The sequence below is a fragment of the Macaca nemestrina genome, chromosome 10 (genome assembly GCF_043159975.1).
Source record: "Macaca nemestrina isolate mMacNem1 chromosome 10, mMacNem.hap1, whole genome shotgun sequence".
NCBI lineage: Eukaryota > Metazoa > Chordata > Mammalia > Primates > Cercopithecidae > Macaca > Macaca nemestrina.
In genome coordinates this window covers 4,563,668-4,584,727 of record NC_092134.1, presented here as the reverse complement: position 1 = coordinate 4,584,727, position 21,060 = coordinate 4,563,668, and the positions used below count along the sequence as shown (strand labels likewise).

Genomic DNA, 21,060 nt, shown 5'->3' with positions numbered 1-21,060 from the left:
TAAATAATCCCATTGTCTCAAAACTAGCAGTGGGTTTTTGACAGGTGTCTCCTTAGCTATGCAGTGATTAAAGTAAATAAAGCTGCTGCTTCCCAGGAGGGTGACTCGACGTTTCCACGTAGAAACTCTTTGCCAGAGGAGGAAGCACGTTTGACACACAGAAGCAGAAACGAGGTGACTTACTAGGAAGTGGAATCACATTTAGTATGTAGTAGATGCTAGAATTTTCTAGGGAAACGTCCACAATGCCTATGAAGATTTGACGATCCCAGCCCACCTAGAGAGGGATGTGGGGCCCTGAGTTTCACAAGTGAGTTACTAAAGGTAGCTCAGTGGTGTGAAAGGAAGACGCTGTGCTTTCTGAAGCAGAGCTACCCGGTTGAACTTTGTGTGGTGGTGTAATAGTCCATATCAGTGCTGCCCGTATAAGCAGCCACTTGCTGCAAGTGGTTATTGAGCATTTGAGATGGCTCATTTGATGGAGGAACTAAATTTTTAATTTTATTTAAGTTTAATTTTAAATTTAAGAGTCACTTGTGGCTACTGGCTATCATATTGGATAGCAGGGAACATTAAGAAGCCTTACCTTGAACTCCTGACTTCTGGGTGTTCAAGGTCAAAAATAAATGATAGAATAAGACCAACTCATCTTAGAGTTGGAGTTGCACCAAAGAGAGAGGCTTTGAGATCCGGGACCTTATGTTTCTCACTGTTTTATTTCCAATTCCGTTAGCAGATGAGGGTCACCCGTATGACTGTTGAATGATTAAAGACCAATAAAATGCCCTAGGCTATGGTAAATAATTCTAAAAACATGGTAGGCATGCCACTGGTGAGATACCAAATTTTAGTTACTCCTCTTTTATTTACTAATTATGATTTGTATTCATATGTATAAGAAAAAGTATAATTCGTTTATCAAATGTATTGATGGCACAGAAGGAACTGAGGCTGCATGTTTTAAAAGTGACTTTGGTTGAATTCAATTTACAGAAAAATATATAACTAATGAGATAGTTGGTTCTCAAATATAGCAAATAATTGCAAAATGAATAAGGCAATTACTGAAATTCAAGGAATTCTGCTGTGGATGCTGGCACTCTTTGTGCTCTGATTATTGCGAGTTATTTTTTTCCTTGTTTTTCTTTTTTATTAATTGATGCACATGCCTCAAAATATAAAATCTTGTCCTTCAAACCTTTGTGCAGCTGAGTGAACTACTTTTTCTTTTTTTCTTGTTTCATTTGGCTTCTCTTGTTTTTATTTGGAAGTAAGCCGAAAGCATGAATATTCATGATGCTGTTAAACAAGATTTTTATTGAAAACAAAAATAGATTCAAAGTTTTTTGTTTGTGGCTCTCTAGCCAGAGAGTAAAAGCCCCATTGAAAGATTGGTATCAGAGATTTGGGTTATTTGCTGTTTACTTTTGCTAAAAAATGTAGATGTTTGACTACTAAGGTGTTCGTCTCTTTTAGAAAAAAAAAATACAAAAATAAACCAGTTTTACGTTTCTAGACTGCCCTTTTCTATCTTTGAGCATCAGGGGAAGACAAGATAAAATAATAAATGAAAAAAGGGAGAAATATTGTTTTTCCTGTTTGTCCTAAGTTTAAGAGAAAGAAAAGACACAAGCATCTACAGCTAAAAATGTGCCTTTGATTTTTCCCAGGCTTCCTTTGCTTTCCAATTTCTAGAAAATTGATCCTCTTCATCCTTTTTAATTTGTGTAAGTCTCCGCCTGCTACCCCCAGCAGGAAAGAGGGCTGCATATTTTGTGAGGTTCATTAATCAATCCATTATTCTTCCTCGCACATTCCAATGTTCAGGGCCACTCATTTTTCATGAGACCTATTGTTACTTGGCAGAAAATAAATACACCATCAAAAATGTATTGCGACACTGACTAAAATATGAAGGGGAGTAAGCATTGCACTTTGGGTCTGTACAAACAATATTGATTTATGAAAAAGAAATTCCCAGGAGAGTCTTTAAAAATCAAACAAGTTTCCTCCTGATGGGTGGGGTGAGTTGGAGGCTTTGTGCCACAAGTCATTAATTTATTCATTCATTCCTTTAGTCAATACATATTTATTAAGCAGCTACTAAGTGTTAGCTCTCCACCTTGGGCAGTCAAGAGTGAGCAGAACAGACAAAAGAAGGGACCCAATGGAGCTTACACTCTACGGGTAAGTGGACAACCATCAGACAACAAAATAAAGTCACTTAAAACTACAGTGATAAGTGCAAAGAACAAAAATTAAATTTTGAGTATTTACCAAGACTTATTTACCAAGTCTTATATCCGGAAATAATTTGAAAAAGAGAAGGAAGTCAAAATGTAGAAGGTCAAGCAATTTTCTTTTTTTTTTTAAATAAAAGATGCAATTATTATGATGATTATTTTTGGTACAGGGTTTTTCTTACTCTGTCACCCAGGCTGGAGTGCAGTGGCACAATCACAGCTCACTGCATCCTTCCCTTCCCAGGCTCAAGTGATCCTCCCACCTCGGTGTGGTGGCGCATGGCTGTAGTTCCAGTATGGAACTACAGCCATGCGCCACCACACCCAGCTAATTTTTGTATTTTTTTTAGAGACAGGGTTTTGCCGTGTTGCCTGGACTCTATAGAAAGCCTGGACTCAAGCAATTCTCCCTCCTCAGCCTCCCAAAGTGCTGGGATTACAGGTGTGAGCCACCACGCCTGGTCGCGATTTTCGCAAGTGTGTTAATACTTAAGGCAGTGTGGGCTGGGCATGGTGGCTCACACCTGTAATCCCAACACTTTGGGAGGCCGAGGTGGGTGGATCACTTGACGCCGGGAGTTCAAGGCCAGCCTGGCCAACATGGTGAAACCCTGTCTCTACTAAAAATACAAAAATTAGCCAGGCGTGGTGGTGTGCCTGTAATTGCAGCTACTCTCGGGGGGCCTGAGGTAGGAGAATCGCTTGAACCCGGGAGGCAGAGGTTTCAGTGAGCTGAGATTATACCACTGCACTCCAGCCTGGGCAACAGAGTGAGACTCCATCTCAAAAAAAACAAAAACAAACTTAAGGCAATGTTTCCAGAATGTGATTTGTGCGTTTCTGGCTGTCCACCGATCCAGATCTTTAAATGATATTAATTATAAATATACCATTTAATAATTAAATGGTCATGATTACATACGTGTCATTAGGGTGGCCTTTCATTTTTTATCCAGTAGCATGAGTTTTTCATCTATGAAGATACTATGAAGTTTTATTTTGTAGTAAATGCGTAAGTTAAAAAGGCAGACTGTAAAGAAAAACGTCATGTAAACTATAGAAATGGTAGTAGATGGATGTAGAAAGATGGGGATACACACCTGGCTCTTCCAGGGAGCTTCTAACACCTGCCTTCTACTCCAAAAGTAGTAACTGAAGGAGGAAATGGCAGACAAGACCCTGTTGATTCTTTAAGGACTGCAGTGTGACGGAGTGTCCCTGCGACGGTGGTTGCCTGTCTCTGTTTTCTAGCACTGCATGGCAGCCACTCCAGAACACAGTGGCTTCAACGAGCAGCTGCTTCACCGGCTCTTGATTCTCTGGGTTGGCCGGGCAGGGCTCAGCTGGCGGCCTTGTCTCTGCTCCAGGTGGTGTAGGCTGGACTTTCTCATGCAGCTGCAATTTAAGGTGAAGGATTTCAGATGGCCTCACCCTGTCTGGTCTCCCACGGGGGTGGCTGGACTGCTGGGCTTCTCCCGTGGTGGTCTTTCAACCTCTCTAGTTTCTCCCTTCCTGGGTCTCACCAGCTTTGTACCTAGGCTTCTTGACATGGCAGCACAGCGTTCCAGGAGAACAAATGTAGACCCTGCCGGGTTCAAAGTCACTGAGCCAGCCCAGAATCAAGGACAGGGACATTTGACTCTGGACGGGAGCAGTGACAAAGTCATGTTGCAATCAGACAAGAAGGGTGGGAAAGAGGGCTGCAGCCATCTTTGGTAAAAATCTACCATGGCCTACCTTCCGAAGCTGGGAGCAAACCAGCACATACAGATTGGAAGCATACAGAGAAAAGTGGATGACTCTGGCTGGTTGTGTGTGTGTTGGGGGGTGAGGCAGCAGCCCTCAGAGGCTGGGGCAGTTTCAGAATAAGAAGAAGGAAGGGGAGAAGAATTGCCTCTTTGGGCATCTATAGAAAGCCAAGAAAGATGATACGTTTTGTACGACAAGCCTCAACACCTCAACACTTACGTTTGATTAAAAAACAACCCCAGTATGGGGAGAGACAGCTGTGACACGTGAAGGAGACGTGTGGAGACCACAGATCAGAAGGTGCAGAAGGAGACAAAAGACCTAATGTGAAAAAGATCTAGCAAAGGGGGCCCTTTTGATTTGAAAGGAAAATTTATACTTCTTTCCTTCTGCATGTATTTGCCCATCTAGATTCACAAGGATATAGACAAGATAACCAAATTATACTCATGAGCTCCTTGGGAAGGTATATAAGAAACTCTTAAGCACATTCACACATCGAATAATAATAATATAAATAACTATCATTCATCAAGTTCTTATTATATGCTTGGCACTGTGTTAATGCTTTGCACATATTAATTCACAGGAGGTTAATGCATTGAATTTTTCAAAGTTATAGAAAATACTGCTGGTGGCTTACGCAGCATCCACTTCCTTCATCTTAACAGCATCCTAATGAAGTTCAGGTCCACGGATTTACTCTTTCTCACCTATCCCTATACTTCAGGAAACGTGAATTTCACCCCCAGCTCCAGAAGCTGATGTGATTGGTTTTCAGATTCCTATTGTTGTGTACAAATTACTCAGAAATATAGAAGCTTAAAATGACCATTTGGTTTTGCCTCTAACTTTGTGGGGCAAGGCGTGGCTGGGCAGTTCTCACTTGGGGTCTCCCATGAGGGAGGATGCAGAGGTGTTTGCCGGGGCTGAGTTTCCTGAAAGACCCCCTGGGCAGGACCTTCAGGATGGAGCACTCATGCGGCTTGGAGTTGATGCTGACTCTTGGCTCAGTGCTGAGCTGGACTGTCCACCATGTGTGATCCAAGCCAAAACAGGAGAATCAAAGCAAACATAGAAGACAGATTCAAGAAGAGGTTCGTGTGCAAACAGATATTCAAAGGTACTGTGGCTTCCGACACATGCCTGAGTTCTGGTGTCTCACCTGCCCTGGTCCTGAGGACGGGTTGTCATGGAGACAGGGGCCTGCAGTCTCCCTGAAGAAGGCAATTGACCCTGTCCCCTGTTACAATTGGCCGAGAGGCATAGAGCAGGTGGGGTTGACTTGCCTGCGGGCAGTGGCAGGGGTTCAGATACTGCACACTGATTTTCTTCCTCCTCATGTCCACCAAATCAGCCAAATTAAGTGTGAAAGGTAGAAACTTGAGGCCATATAACTAAATGTTTTCAAGTCCTTTGTGATTTCTTCCTTGCCCTTCCCTTTTCTGCTGTGACTACAGAGTGTCAAGAAAAATCTGAATTTTTGGTACTCCAAGCAAGCTCAAGAGAAGACGAGTCTTAGGTGTGATTCCAGCTTGAAGCAAAGAGCTGCCAGGTAAATAAATCGTGGCTGCCAAATCCAATTAAGTGGGTCTGCAGTGACTGGGTCTACCACCTGAATTCAGTTTTACTTGAGACCAGGCTCTCCCCACACAGAGGAAGAGGTTAATTTCTGAAACAGAAGTGGGAAGGTTGGAGGCAAGTGTATGCTTTGCAGCCCGGCCGTCTGAGCTCAGGTTCAGGAGGGGAATATGTGGCCTACTGAAGCTGTATTGTGGTCCTGAAAGATGACAAGGGAACCAGTAAGCAGGATGGAGCTGAGCAGCCTTATTCATCGTGAGAGAAACACCCTTTCTTCCACTGAGACATGTATGTGATGGTAAACATGTTCAGGAGACAGTGTGCCTTACTCCCATTGCTGGGGAAAGCAGATTTTCCACTACAAGCCATTTTGGTCATGAATAGAAACATATTATAATAGAAACATATGATCTTATTCTGTGGGTGATAAGTAAACGTGACATCCATTGTATTGGTGTTCATAGATGACAGGTTGCGCGCTCCCAGCCCTAGGAGAGAAAAGTCAAGAAAACAAAGACAAAACAGGTGTGGGCCAGGGCACAACAATCCAGGCTGACTTATGGGCTATGGGGGAGCCTGGGGGTAGATTGGCTCCTGTGAACTCAGACTGTGGCCCCGGCAGCAAGGAGAAGAAGTTCACTGAAGCATGGATTCAGAAAACATCTGTGTCATATCTTGTGCTGAGTGTTTATAAAACAAAGATAAATGAGATTTCAGTCTTGTACTCTGGAAGCTCACGTTTCTACTACCAGATGGCAAGTACGTCAGCTTGGCTCCATTTGCAGGAAAGGCTTGGGCTTATGTGTTGCGGAGGATTCTGAGGCCATGCCTGAGTGAAGGAGAGAGGAGGACGTTGGTTGTTGATATCTGCCCGGCCCCAGAGGGAGAATGGCAGCCTACACACCACGTGGGCTCTTTCAGGAACCAGCTCTCTTAGTTTCAGGCAACAGAATCTTGACAGCAGACACACAAAGACTAAATCTGAGACCCAATGTTGTCTTCAGAGATGTTTGCTTGATTTGCATGGACTTTTCTTGTTTCATATTTTCCCTTATTTTTATTGACATAATTGACTGCATTAAAATGCACAGATCTTAATTCTATGGTCTGATTAGCTTTTTTTTTCTTTTCTTTTCTCTTTTTTTTTTTTTTTTTTTAAGCAAAGGTCTTGCTCTGTCACCCAGGCTGGAGTTCAGTGGCTCAATATTGCAGCCTCAATGTCCCAGGCTCAAGTGATTCTCCCAGCTCAGCCTCCCAAGTAGCTGGGACCACAGGTGCCTGCCACCATGCCCTGCTAATTTTTTGTATTTTTGATAGAGATAGGACTTCACCATGTTACCCACGCTGGTTGCAAACTCTTGTGCTCAAGTGATTCGCCCACATTGGCCTTTCAAAGTACAGGGATTACAAACGTGAGCTACCACGCCTGGCCTCTGGTTACTTTTGATAAAAGCATACACCCATGTAACCCATACCTCTAAGAAGACATAGAACAATTTCATTATTCCAGTAAATCTCTCCATGTTCCCTGACAGATAACCCCATGTGCCCCATGCCGAAGCACCCACTGTCCTGATTTCTATCAACATGGATGAGTTTTTCCTCTTCTTTAACTTCATATAAATGGATTCTTATATAACATACTATTTTTGCTGGCTTCCTTAGCTCCGCATGTCTTTGGGATTCATCCATGTTGTTGCATGTATGAGTATATCATTCCTTCATTGCAAAGCTCACTTCCTTGTACGAATACACTGCAATTTGCTTATCATTCATCTGGTGGCCTCCAGTTTGGGCTACGATGCATAAAGCTGCTATGAATATTTATATGCATGTTTTTGTGTGGATATATGTTTTCATATATCATGGAGTGAAATTGCTGCTCATAGGGTAAGCAAGCATATTTTTCACTTTTTTAGAAACTGCCAGTTTTTCAAAGTGGTTATACCACTTGGCAGTACCACCAACATTGTTTGAGAGTTTTGATTGCAGCATTCTGTCATCGAAATTTGAGATTCTCAGTCTGTAAAAAAAAAAAAAAAAAAATTAGGCACTCTAGTGATGCCTAATGGTATCTATTTTATTTCGCTCTCAAAGCCAACCTATGAAGTGGGCACTAGTGCTATGCAGAGTTTACTGAGGTTAATGCTGGGCACGGAGAGGTTAAGTTACTCATTCAAGGCCATTGTCCCATGAACTGGGATTCACACTTCAAAGGTCTGTGAGAAATGGGCCACGTTTAAGAAAATGGGGAATAGTGGGACGGAGATAAGCATTTTCTGCATCCCTCTAATTTTCATATTCAACTGATGAGAGAATCCAGTCATTGAGAGCCCTGGATCATGCAGTTAGTAAGGATCTAAGTTCAACGAATGTGGACCAGTGTCCCTGTTCTGCACTGCCGGCCACATGACCATGGGAGTTGTCAAATCTTCCAGTTTCTCCTATAAAGCCAGAAATCCATCTGTTTAAAATGCAGTATGTAAATTTTAGTTCAACAGTTTGTTTTTATGTGCTCAATAAGCCAGACAAAACCTGGCAGTGAACCCCATTTTGAAAAATATCTGTTGTACACAATAGGGAGATATTACAGTTAATAGATTGATTATATATTGTAATTCATTTTCTGTATCTTATATATAATTAGAATATCTCACATTTATATCTTAGTGTTATTATATAATTATAATATATCATGTAGTGATAGTATAATATAAGAATATTTAGTATAATTATATAATTGTAATAAAATATTTAGTATTATAATTATATAATTATAATACTAAATTTATATATATTATATATTTATTATAGTATATATTATAAACACTGCTATAATAGAAACCCAAAATATTAATGAGTTGGACAAAATACAATTTATTTTCTTAATTTTATTTCCTTCTTTCTTGCTCACATACCATCCAGCTGTGAGCTGTTTTGGGTTGTGTAGTCACTTTGTGGTGTTGGGGACCCAGGATTCCTCTCATTCTTGCTCCATTGTCCCTGTAACATGGTCCCCTTTGCCCATTGACTACCACCAGGCACCTTTTCCCATCATGGGGAAGGAGGAGAAATGGGACAGGAAGGGCTCACCCCTTCATGTAAAAGTCGTGGTGTGCCAGTAAGTGTTTAACAACCAGATCTCTGCTGGGGGACAGAGGAGGTTGATTGGTTGCTTTTGCCAGTTTCCATGGTGTAAATATTCCCACCATCGCCAATTTCAAGCTACCAACACCAAGTAAACTGAATGTGGAGTCCGGAAGAGACACTCACAGTGCAGGCTGGGCTTCTCTGCTCTGGCAAGTCCCTGTTTTAAGAGCTCCATCTACGCATTGCCTCTTTCACTTCCACTGACGTCTCCGGAATTAGACACCTGTCTGCAAGGGAGGCTGGGGAATGTAGTTTTTCATTGACATTAAGTCCAGTGGCCAGGTGGCCCAGCTACAAACTGAAGGTTCTTTTCTTATAGAAGAAATGGAGAGTAAATCATTGAGACCACTGGAAGTCTGCAGTACCGGAGGTTTTAGACAGGGGAGTATCAGGTTATTACAACTGAATTTAGAAGGTCCCACTGCAGCCTTGGAGGAGGTATGGAAGGGGAAGACTGGACCAACAGCCCCTTCGGAGAGAATGGGGAATATGGAGGCGGAGGTGAGCATTCTCTGCCTACCTCTAATTTCCATGTTTGACTGATGAGAGAATCCAGCCATTGAGAGCCCTGAATCACACCGTTAGTAAGCATCTAAGTTCCATGAATGTGAACCAAAGTCTTTGTTCTGCACTGCTGGCCATATGAAAGCCTCCCTCAGGAGCCTGGTACCCATGCTGAGAGATCAGGAGGGCCTGGATGAGGTCACTGTGGCTGGGGTAGAGTAGAGGACCTGGGTTTGAGAGACTCTAGGATTTGGTTGTTGGTTGCTAGAAGTCGGTGATAGGATGTCAGGGCTAAAAGGAGTTAGAAGATAGAGCATGACTCTGAAGTCTCTCTCCTGGATGATAGTGGTGTCATTGGTGAAAACAAGAAAAACAGACAAAAGACCAAGTGTTGAGGGGAAGGTCATGAATGCCTTCTTGGGCCAGGCGCGGTGGCTCATGCCTGTAATCCCAGTGCTTTGGGAGGGCAAGGTGGTTGGATCACGAGGTCAGGAATTCAAGACCAGCCTGGCCAAGATGGTGAAACTGTCTCTACTAAAAATACAAAAATTAGCTGGGTGTGGTGGTGGGTGCCTGTAATCCCAGCTACTCGGGAGGCTGAGGCAGGGGAATCATTTGAACCTGGGAGGCGGAGCTTGTAGCCTGGCAACAGAGTCTTACTCTGTCTCAAAAAAAAAAAAAAAAAAAAAAAGGGGGGGGAGGGAAAAAAGAATGCTCTCTTAAATTTATTTGAATTTGAGATTCTCTTGGCACCTCCAAGTGCTATCCAGCAAGTGTTAAAAATAAGGCCTGAAAGTTCAGGGAGGGCAGAGTCTGGAGTCTCAGATTGAAAAGTAACAAAGGTTCATATTAGAAGTTAACAAATTTGGAGATTACTAGTCAGGATTTCCCAGTAAATTCTGCAGAAGAGAACTGCTTGGGAGATAGAATAACTAGCTAGAACAATTTCACTTATAAGTGACAGAAGCCCAAATGAAGCTGTCTCAGGGGAGAAGAAGGGGGAAATAGTGGGCCATCTAAATAAAAACTCTGGTAGAACAAACTTCAGGCATGGCTGGATCAAGGCCAGTGACAGTGTCATTGGGACTGCCTTTAGACCCATCTCTCACCCCTGCTTTCTTCTGTGATGGCTTCATTCTCAGGCAGCCTCTCCTCACAGGGTAGCCATGTGGCCACCAGCGAATCCAGACCTATGTATTTTCAACTTAGTAAGTTCATTTGTTCCAGCCAAAGTCTTGGAGCTGCTTCTTAGTGGGTCCTATTAGTCCATCCGGCTGTTCCTGAACCCATTCCTGTGAATCACTTGGCCTGGCTTGAGTATTGTACTCACCCCGAGAGCTAGAGCATGGGTCAGTCCCAGTGCCCCAGGCAGTGCCACTCATTGCCACCCCACTGAGTAAGCATGGCTACCCAAAAGAAAATAAAAGTTGTCACCAGAAAAAGGGAGAATGGGTGTTGGACAAACCAAAGCTACAGATGTTGGTCAATGAGTGCAAGTTTGCAGGGAGGGGTAGCTGCTTTCCATTTGGCCGTATTTGACCAGGCAGATTCATGCACGCTCTTGTCCTAACCCACTGGACTGCGCTCTTGGAGTACTCAACCGTCAGTAGGTTTGGGTTTTTGCCATTGGAGTTTTTCCTAGCTCAGTGGCTGGGTGGGGGGCATGCTTGATGGAGACCTTACCAAGAAACAAGGGCAGCAAACCAGAGACAGCCCCAGGCTTCCCAGGGCTCGGGCCTGCCACGGTGACTTAATTTGAAAATGAGTAGCTAGGGAGAGGATGTATGTTCATCAAAAGCGTGGGACTTCTTTGTGTTGTTTTTTAAAAGAAAGTTAATGAAGGCATGTTTGTGAAAAAAGAAAAAAAGTAACAATATCAGAGTTCTATTACTGACCTTGTCAGCGACCCAAATTAAAAAGCCATTTGTCTTCTCTGTGTGTAACTTGCACCTCAAAGTTTGCTCCTGGCAGCTATTAATTCAAAGAGGGGAAGAAGAGGCAGTTGGCATTTTAAAATCTACATGTTCTGATTCTCTTGAATCACGTGCCGCACGAGCCCAGACAAGGGACATAGAACTGTGCACTGCGGGGAGCAACAGGAACAAGGAGCAGTCGGTGGGGGAGGCCTATGGACAATTGATAAGTGCACACAGGCCCCTCTGAAGACATTTTCAAATACTCTGAGTTATTTTGAAACTGTGTATATCACCCCCCACCCCATCCCACCCACAAAAACAAACAAAAAGAAAACAGTCTGAGAAAGGGACTTGGCCTGAAGACCGTCAGTGGTAGACCCTTAAAAATGAAGCGAAGTTTTAATTATTCCTCATTTCCGGGAGCTCCTTCCTCATGGCCCAGGACTACTGTGCAGAGTTGTACAGGTTGTTCACTGCTCCAGCAGCCTCCATTGAGGGAATGATGGGTACCGATGTCCAGCCCACCCGGTTGTTTACCAGTTCAGAATCTCATAGGCCTTGTGCCCCCAGGGAAATTTTTTGAGTAATTCATTCAAAGCCAATGTATGTGATAGTGGTGATAGTGGTGTGTCGTTCTCTGTCAAAGCCCCCGCAAAGGCCTCTACCTTTATTTCACTTTAATTCCCAAGCCCCACCTTCTGGAACTCCGTTCTCCAGGGGTGGTGGAGTTCCTAACCTAGGACCTGCTCATAAAAAGGCTTCTCAAGCAGAGTTCAGTGCTGTTTGGATGGCAACTCATTCTAACCGCAAAGGCTTCTGTTGCAAACACAGATTGGAGCAGCTGCCTCATTTTCTGTGTGTTCAGCAGAAGGTGGGTGCCTTCTTCACTCTGCAATCCAGCCTCCTTGGAGCTCTGGGAATATATACAGCTTCTATTTTGCATCTGTTTTGTTTGTTTGATTGTTTGTTTGTTTGAGACAGAGTCTTGCTCTGTCACCCAGGCTGGAGTGCACTGGTGCAATATTGGCTCACTGCAACCTCCACCTCCTGGGTTCAAGCAATTCTCCCTGCCTAAGCCTCCCGAATAGCTGGGATTACAAGCACCAGCCACCACACCCTGCTAATTTTTGTATTTTTTAGTATAGATGGGGTTTCTCCTTGTTGGTCAGGCTGGTCTCGAACTCCCGACCTCAGGTAATCCGCCAGCCTTGGCCTCCCAAAGTAAAGGTGGTATTCCACCAGGGAGACAGTGGAGGTATCAGCAGACCTGAGAAAGAAAAAACAATGTGCAGCAGGCTGTTGAAACGATCCCCAGAGAAAAAACACTGCTGTCAGACTTTTTATTTCCCTATTTGAGCATTCATGGTTTTCCTTTGCAGTTCTTGTGTATTTATTGCTGGTTTTCCCAAAATTGTTTGTAATGTAAAATAGAAAAGCTAAATATTTTTATAGAAACGAAACTTCACCACGGTGAAGACGTGAAAGGATCTGGCATTCTGCAGAGCTCTTCCTCCTGAAGGAAAGCCACACTCTAACTCTTTGATCTCTTCTTATTTCATTTTTTTTTCTTTTATTTCATTTAGAAACTTGTAAAAGTCCCTAAATCAGTAGCAGGGAGCAAAACTGTCCACAGGCCCATATATGCATAAGCCACAAAGAGGAATGCTTGTAACCTTGATGAAGGTCTGTAATACTTATTTTGGAGGAAGAGAAAGAAGATGAGAGCCCCAGTGTGGGTGCAACAGTTAGGAATGCTTTGGGCTGCAAGTACCAGAACTCCCCAATAATGGCAGCTTAAACAAATAGTGGGTTGTTTTTCTCATGGATCAATACACCTGGAAGTAGGTAGCCCCAGCTGAGCAGCCCAGCCTCGTCCATGCTTTGATTCTTGAATCTGCCATGCACTTGGTCTCTGTCTTGTGGCTGCAGATGGCTGCTCCAGGCTTTGATTCTTGAATCTGCCATGCACTTGGTCTCTGTCTTGTGGCTGCAGATGGCTGCTCCAGGCTTTGATTCTTGAATCTGCCATGCACTTGGTCTCTGCCTCGTGGCTGCAGATGGCTGCTCCAGACGAGCAGGAGGAAAGGAGACATCCTGGCCGAAGCTATGACTTTCCTTCCTATCAGAAAAGCAAAAGTTAGCCTGGAGGTCTTCCAGCCACTTCCAATTATATATAACCAACTGCAACTATATCACATGGCCTCGTCTTTATATATAACCTACCGCAATTATATCAGACAGCCTCATCTGCTTGCTGTGGACTCTGGGGAAGTTGCTACTTTCTTCTTTCAGCATCTATGATGGTGGTTTACCAAAAACTCATGCTTCTCTTTTTATTTCTTTCTTTCTTTCTTTTTTTTTTTTGAGATGGAGTTTCTCTCTTGTTGCCCAGGCTGGAGTGCAACAGCATGATCTCAGCTCACTGCAACCTCCACCTCCTGGGTTCAAACGATTCTCCTGCCTCAGCCTCCCAAGTAGCTGGGATGACAGGCATGCACCACCACACCTGGCTAGTTTTTGTATTTTTGGTAGAGATGGGGTTTCCCCATGTTGACCAGGCTGGTCTCGAACTCCTGACCTCAGGTGATCCACCCACCTCAGTCTCCCAAAGTGCTGAGATTACAGGTGTGACCCACCGCACCTGGCCCATGCTTCCCTGTTCTTATTGAAGCATGTCCCTGGAAGGGCGTGCCTGGCCAGAGCTTATTTTCCCCGTTCCTCTCCCATCTCATTGTGCCATGAGATACACACAGGCTCTTGTTCATCTAATGTGAGCAGAGCTGGCCTGTATTGCTTCTGTGCCCCATTTGTGTGCCTTCCCTACTCCCTCCCTCCTTATCTGTGGCTGGATACAGAGGACACTGAGGCCCTAGGGAGTGGGCAAACTCCAAGATGCAGGTTGAATGGCCATGTGCAGGAAACCAACCCTCCAGCCATGGGCCCACCTTGGATTCATGTGTGAGTCATAAATAAATCTGTATCATGTTAAACGACTGACACTCTGGCATTTGCTTTTCCCAGCAGCTGACCCTCCCCTAAATAACACAGGTATTTCAACAGACAAGGAAGGAGACCAGAAACCATGTTTAGTGATTGGCCAACAGTGTCCTCCATGCTAAGTTCTGTCTAGACACCTAATCTCCTGATGTCACTTCAGGCAACACTTCCCCACTTCCGTGGTGAGTCATTCGTTTCTTTGATCTTTCCTCCACCGTCAGCCTTGGAGAACACCGTTCACGAGCAAAGGGAGCCCATGCATTCAATGGTGCTTCCAAGGGTAACACTCTTCAGGACTGATACACCAGCGAGGCAAGGACTGCCTTGGACATCCCCTTTTCTCCTGAATGCACTACAGTTGGCCCTGCCCACATCCTGGTGGGGGGTGCATGATATTCAGCATGAGCCAGATCCCCGGACCTTAGCTTATGGACCAGGAGCAGGTGATCTCACCCAGACTGGGCTGACCCTGTCTCCTCTTAGGGCATTTGAAAATAGAATGTAGCATGTGGCTCACACCTGTAATCCCAGGGCTTTGGGAGGCTGAGGCAGGAGGATCACTTAAGGCCAGGAGGATGGTTTGAGACCAGCCTGGGAAAAATAGCGAGACCCCCATCTCTATAAAAAAATGAATAAATAAGTAAATAATTAGCCAGACATGGTGGCACATGTCTGTGGTCTCAGCTACTCAGGAGGCTGAGATGGGAGGATCTCTCAAATCCAGGAGTTTGGGACTTCAATGGGTTATGATTGTGCTACTGCACTGTAGCCTGGGCAGCAGAGCAAGACCCTGTCTGGAAAGAGAGAAAGAGAGGAAGGAAGGAAGGAAGGAAGGAGGGAGGGAGGGAGGGAGGGAGGCAGGGAGGGAGGGAAGGAAGGAAGGAAGGAGAAGAGAAGGAGGAAGGAAGAAAGGAAGAAAATAAATAGAACACAAAACATAACACGGATGAGAAGAGCAGACCTACAAAGCTGTGTGAGCATAAGGACCTCAGGCACCACTTAGGGACAACAGTGAGGGGTGCACTTGCCAGTGAGTGAATGGAGATGAGAGAGAGAAGGACAGAAGCAGACACAGAGAGGGGAGAGAAGGAGGAGAGTAGATCCAGGAGGAATTTCCCGTTTTCCCGAGGCTTGGGCGTGCTTTCTGCCCAAAGCGTCCCTTGAGACGTCCTCCCATGCTTGTCAGTCCGTAAGCAGGGTCAGATCTCTGTGTCTTCTGTTTAAATGTCTCCTTCTTTAAATCCCTGGTAAGGAGACAGCCACACAGATAAGCTGTTCATCATCCTGATCATTCTTCATTTCTCTCTTTTTTTTTTTGACAGTGTCTCACTCTGTCACCCACCCAGGCTGGAGTGCAATGGCGCGATCTTGGCTCACTGCAAGCTCCACCTCCCAGGTTCAAGCCATTCTCCTGACTCAGCCTCGCGAGTAGCTGAGATTAAAGACGCCCACCACCACGCCCAGCTAATTTTTTGTATTTTTAGTAGAGATGGGGTTTCACCATGTTGGCCGGGCTGGTTTCGAACTCCTGACCTCATGTGATCCACCCGCCTCGACCTCCCAAAGTGCTGGGATTACAGGCGTGAGCCACCGCCACGGCCTCTTCATTTCTTTATTCACATGAGAGATACTCTTGAGCACACTTGACATGCCCAGCACTGTCCACAGCCAGGCGTCCGCCAGGTGACACCAGCACAATCCATTCTACTAGGCACGCAGTGAGGGCCTGCCTGGGGTTTCCTGTCTCATCCTACCCTGAACCCAGGCCTGCCCTCACAAGCACTGGAGTGAGACTCTGCTTGGGTGTGGTGTGACGGTCCCAAAGGCCAAAATAACACCCTCAAGTGTGGCAGTAAGCATGCCATGCTTTAAGGTGCAGAGCCCAACTACATGCATGTGAGGCTCTCAGCTGTGGGACTGCGGCATGGGGTGCTCAGTTAGCCGGCTGCTGATTGCCTCGCAGCAGGGCTGTGATGAGGGTGTGTCTGGAAAGGAGGATGTGCACAGGTGAGGGGAGGCCCGGGGATAGGGGCAGGTGAGGTGAAGCACTGGGCATGAGGTTGAAGGGGCCTCCAAAAGACTCCAGAGTAAAGATAATATTGCATGAAAATAAAATATTTTTGAAAAATCAAAATTAATGCCAAAAAACCATACAGAACCATATATCTAAATTTTAAATAAAGACAGAACAGGGCGGGGAGGTGGAATTCAAAGTGAGAGAAGGGCCTAGAGTTGAGACAATGATGCCATGGCTGCAATGGAGAACTAGTCAGCATGTGTGAAGAGGAGAACACAGGAATGAAGGGGCCAGTGCAACCTCCCTCTGGGAGCTACAAACCCAAGGACCCAAGTTGTCCTTAGAAGCGCTGGAGAGTCAGCAAAATCCTAGAACAGAGGGAAGAAAAACGGTAGCCATTGGCTCAGTTTGACCTGCAAGCATGCTTTGTTTGACTTAAATGAAGTTTACATTTTACCAATTTAGTGGCCAACATTTAAACTTTTCATTCGAAAATTCAACTTTCTGACTACATATGGCAATTTAGAATAATGGCTTGCTTAGAGCCAAATGGAGCCCAATCGTTCCGACAGGTCATGACTTTCTGTTTTTTTATTATACTTTAAGTTCTAGGGTACATGTGCACAACGTGCAGGTTTGTTACATGTGTATACATGTGCCATGTTGGTGTGCTGCACCCATTAACTCGTCATTTACATTAGGTATATCTCCTAATGCTATCCCTTCCCCCTTCCCCCTCCCCACAATAGGCCCCAGCGTGTGATGTTCCCCTTCCTGTGTCCAAGTGTTCTTATTGTTCAATTCCCACCTATGAGTGAGAACACGCGGTGTTTGGTTTTCTGTTCTTGCGATAGTTTGCTGAGAATGATGGTTTCTAGCTGCATCCATGTCCCTACAAAGGACATGAACTCCTCCTTTTTTATGGTTGCATAGTATTCCATGGTGTATATGTTGGTCATGACTTTCTTGCACCTGGAGGGCTACACTTTTTTCTTCTTTTGAGACCAGGTCTCACTGTGTCTTCTGCAGCTCAGGCTGGAATGTAGTGATGCAATCCCAGCTCACTGCAGCCTCAACCTTCAGGGTTTAAGCCATCCTCCAACCTCTACCTCCTAAGTATGTGCCGCAACCCCTGGCTAATTTTTGTTTTTGTTTGTAGAGATAGGGTTTCACCATGTTGTCCAGGCTGGTCTTGAACTCTCAGGGTCAAGTGATCCACCCGCCTTGGCCTCCCAAAGTGCTGGGATTACAGGCGTGAGCCACCACACCTGGCCAGCTACACTTCTTTACATGACCTGTTCTAGTCCCCTTGGACATTCAGGTTTGGAGCCCTGACGCTTGGTTTCATAGGGGAAGAGGTAAAGCTGCAAATGTGCTGAGGGGAGGTATTTCTTCATCCTGGTACCTGATAAAGATTGTCGCCGAGCTTTGGAGCTAGCAGTTGCGGAAGGAGTAGGATTTCAACATAACGAAGAGAAGCTTTCAGGTGAAGGTCAGAAGATGTGAGGCAACTGGAAGGTCAGGCAGGGACAGTGGAATCGTCCAAACCTCCCATGGAATTGGGAATTCGTGGCATTCACAGTGAAGGCATCAGACACGTTGCTAATTTGATAGAAAATCCTCCTTCTGAACTATTTATGTACACTGTCATCTCAGACTCTGGCTATGTTGGGGTGGTTTCTTCCCTGCTTTGTTTGGGAAATTAACAGAGATGCGACTGGCACGCAGGCACAATGGGAGAACGGCAGCTGCCAGAGATCTTCTTCTCCATCCCAGCGTGAAATTCATATTCTTAATACAAATGCCAAATTGTCATGTCTTGTAGAGGGTGAGCGTTATGGAGTTTTTGATGATAATGGCTGTGCTGGCTTGGGCTGTTGCTTAAATGATTGAATTAAATTAGTTTATGTTTTAATGAGGTGGCTAATCATAAGCTGATTGTTACGGATGATTGTGAGCCAACTGAGCTAAGTTTCGTTGTGTTTTCTTTTCATTCCATTTGTTGTTGTGATTCCGTGAATTGGAACAAATCTGCTCTAAGCTGGCCTCTCGATCTCTCCGTAGCAGGGGTCAGGTCCAGATTGTGGATCCTAACACAGCAGTGATAAAGGAAGCAGGGACCCCAGCACTGGCATGGGCTCATTTGGACTATCTTCCGGGATTACATGGCTAAATACGCTGTAGGTTTCTGCAAGAATGGAGCATGGGGGAGGGAGCAGGATGAAGAGCCCAGACTTGAGCTTTAACACTCAGCTTCCAATCAGCTGTATCTGGAGCAAGCCTCCCTCTGTTCTTCTCAGCATTCTAGCTCCCCATCTGCAAAACAGGCACAAGCATCTGTCCATCCATCTATGCATTCATTCATTCAACAAACATTTGATGTGTGCCCATCGTGTGTTAGACCAGGACGCTCCTTGCCCTCATGAGGTTTACAGTCCAGTGGAGGAGAGGGACATCAATCAGAAGGTCATACAAGCATGTGAATCTATGATAAACATGGGGTCTGTGATGCAGTGTGCAAGGAAATCACTCAGAGGTGATGGGGAACCCGGCACCGCAGGGAGTAGAGGGCAGAGACATATCTGGTGATGATGCGATGTCTGACGCTGAAGCTCAGCAGGTGCTGGCCTCAGTGAATGCATGTTGAGCAGAGGGAAGGCGTTAATTGTGCAGGGCTAGTGGTCCAGAGGGAACTCCAACCCTGGGGTGACAAGGATGATGGGAGTTAGAAGCACAGCCTGAAGTCCCAGTGAGGTGGATGTAGGGAGGGTGGGGGGCTTAGACTTTCCCTAAAAGCACAAGGAAGCTATGGGGAAGGGACCACGTTTACTTTTTTTTTTTTTTTTGAGACGGAGTTTTGCTCTTGTCGTCCCGGCTGGAGTGCAATGGCATGATCTTGGCTCACCACAACTTCTGCCTCCCAGGTTCAAGCGATTCTCCTGCCTCAGCCTCCCGAGTAGCTGGGATTATAGGCATGCACCACCACACCCGGCTAATTTTGTATTTTTTTAGTAGAGATGGGGTTTCTCCATGTTGGTCAAGCTGGTCTGAAACTCCTGACCTCGTGATCTGCCCACCTCGGCCTCCCAAAGTGCTGGGATTACAGGCGTGAGCCACCGCGCCTGGCCAAATTTACTCTTAAAAAAAAAAAAACAAAAAAATCTCTCTGACTGCCAAGGCGGAGAATAACATGAGAGGTTTTGGCAAAGTCAGAATTTCCCAAAATGTCCCCTGTGTACCACTAATGTTAGGAGGTGCATTAACTTTTTCATTTCTATAATAATGTACTTAGTTGAATATGTATTAGAAAAAAAGAAAACACTGTCACATCACATGGGCCATGGTGCGGATATTACGACTTAAGACAACTTTAAACAAATTAGTTTAAAATATTCAATAATAGTATATGGGTCATGGTTCTAACAAAAATCATGAACGAGGCTCAATGTGGGAAACGTCGGACTTACTTTTTTCTCCGTTTCCTTCTATCTCTCTAACTCTCTTGTTTCTTAGGTCTTAGAAACACAAAGAATTCAATGCATCCCTTGTAGTGACCATACCCCCTGGTTGAAGTTACATAAAACTCGTAGGGGAAGCAAAAGGAATCATTTATGGTGTTTTCATGACACAAGGAAATGGAAACGTTTCTCTCTGATTTCCTAATTCTGTCCCGGCAGCCTAAGCCATTTACAGAAGAGCTCGGTGTTTCTCATTTTGGATCACACACAGAGACACATTTTACTTTATGACTCAGATCACATATATAAGCGTGAGTGCACACAACGAGTAATATCATAAAACATGCCTTTTTTTTTTTTTTTTTTCCCACAAGATCTCACTCTGTTGCCCAGGCTGGAGTGCAGTGGTGCGATCACGGCTCACTGCAGCCTCGACCTCCTGGGTTCAGGTGATCCTCTCACCTCAGCCTCCTGAGTAGCTGGGACTACAGGCGTGCACCACCACACCCAGCTAATTTTTTGTATTTTGGATAGAGACAGGGTTTTGCTATTTTGCCCAGGCTGATCTCAAACTCCTGAACTCGAGAGATGCACCCAGCTTGGCCTCTCAAAGTCCTGGGATTACAGCCATGAGCCACCACACCTGGCCACAACATGTATTTTTGTATGCTTGTGTGCTTTATGTGTGTGTGTTTGTGTGTGTATGTGTGTATATATATGCATTTATGTGTATATACACACATAAATGCATATATACACACACATACACACATAAATGCACATATATACACACACATAAATGCACACACATATATATATACATATGTGTGTACATTTATATCTGAAATGCAGTTTCAGAAAACAATATTTGCTTTTGCTTTATGTGACAAACTGATGCTTCTCTGTTCTCCTTCATGACTTACAAAAGATTGCATGACACCCACCAGTCTGATTCCAGATAGCTTACAACCTCTATTTGAACACCACTGATTTGAAGTTTCCTGTTCCAAGTGGACCAGCTTCTGAAAAGCCGGAGTGGAGCGTGGATGGCAGGACCTGGTGGCCCTCATTTCATTTTTGCAGGGTGATAAGAACTGGAAGGGTCAGCTGCTGAGGCAGAAAAAGTAGCTGGTTGACTCACCATCCTGTCTTATGATGGACGATTTCCAGCTGGTGAACTCTGACAGCAAAGAGGCATTTGTCGTGTGCCCTCTGAATTTCCTGTCATTCCTAGACCAGTTTTCAGCATGGCTGAGTTGCCTTCCCTTTGGTTCTGTAGCTCAGGTGGCGGCAGAAGGATCTTCTCATCCTTGCTAATCACCTGCTTCTCTGTGGTCTCCTCTGCTACCTCTCAGTCTTGGCAGGAGCCAATTTTCCAACCATTGCTAATTTGGGAGGAAAATATGCAGGACAGGCCGGTGGAGGAGAGGATGTAAGGAAATAAT

General features: G+C 44.9%; 1 protein-coding gene and 1 long non-coding RNA gene across 4 annotated transcripts in view; both read left to right on the top strand.

The window, feature by feature from the left end:
• LOC105493320 (uncharacterized) overlaps positions 1 to 6,662 on the top strand; it is a 41,178-nt gene extending 34,516 nt beyond the window's left edge. Inside the window, exons 2-3 of one of the 2 annotated variants that reach the window (XR_011608667.1) lie at positions 2,079 to 2,187; positions 4,582 to 6,662. This is a non-coding gene — a long non-coding RNA (uncharacterized lncRNA). Of the gene's footprint in view, positions 1 to 2,078; positions 2,188 to 3,494 lie in introns of both variants that reach the window. The other variant, XR_011608666.1, reaches the window with a different exon arrangement.
• LOC105493325 (transmembrane protein 132C) overlaps positions 1 to 21,060 on the top strand; it is a 434,894-nt gene that overhangs the window by 179,533 nt on the left and 234,301 nt on the right. The gene's annotated exons all lie outside the window — the stretch shown is intronic.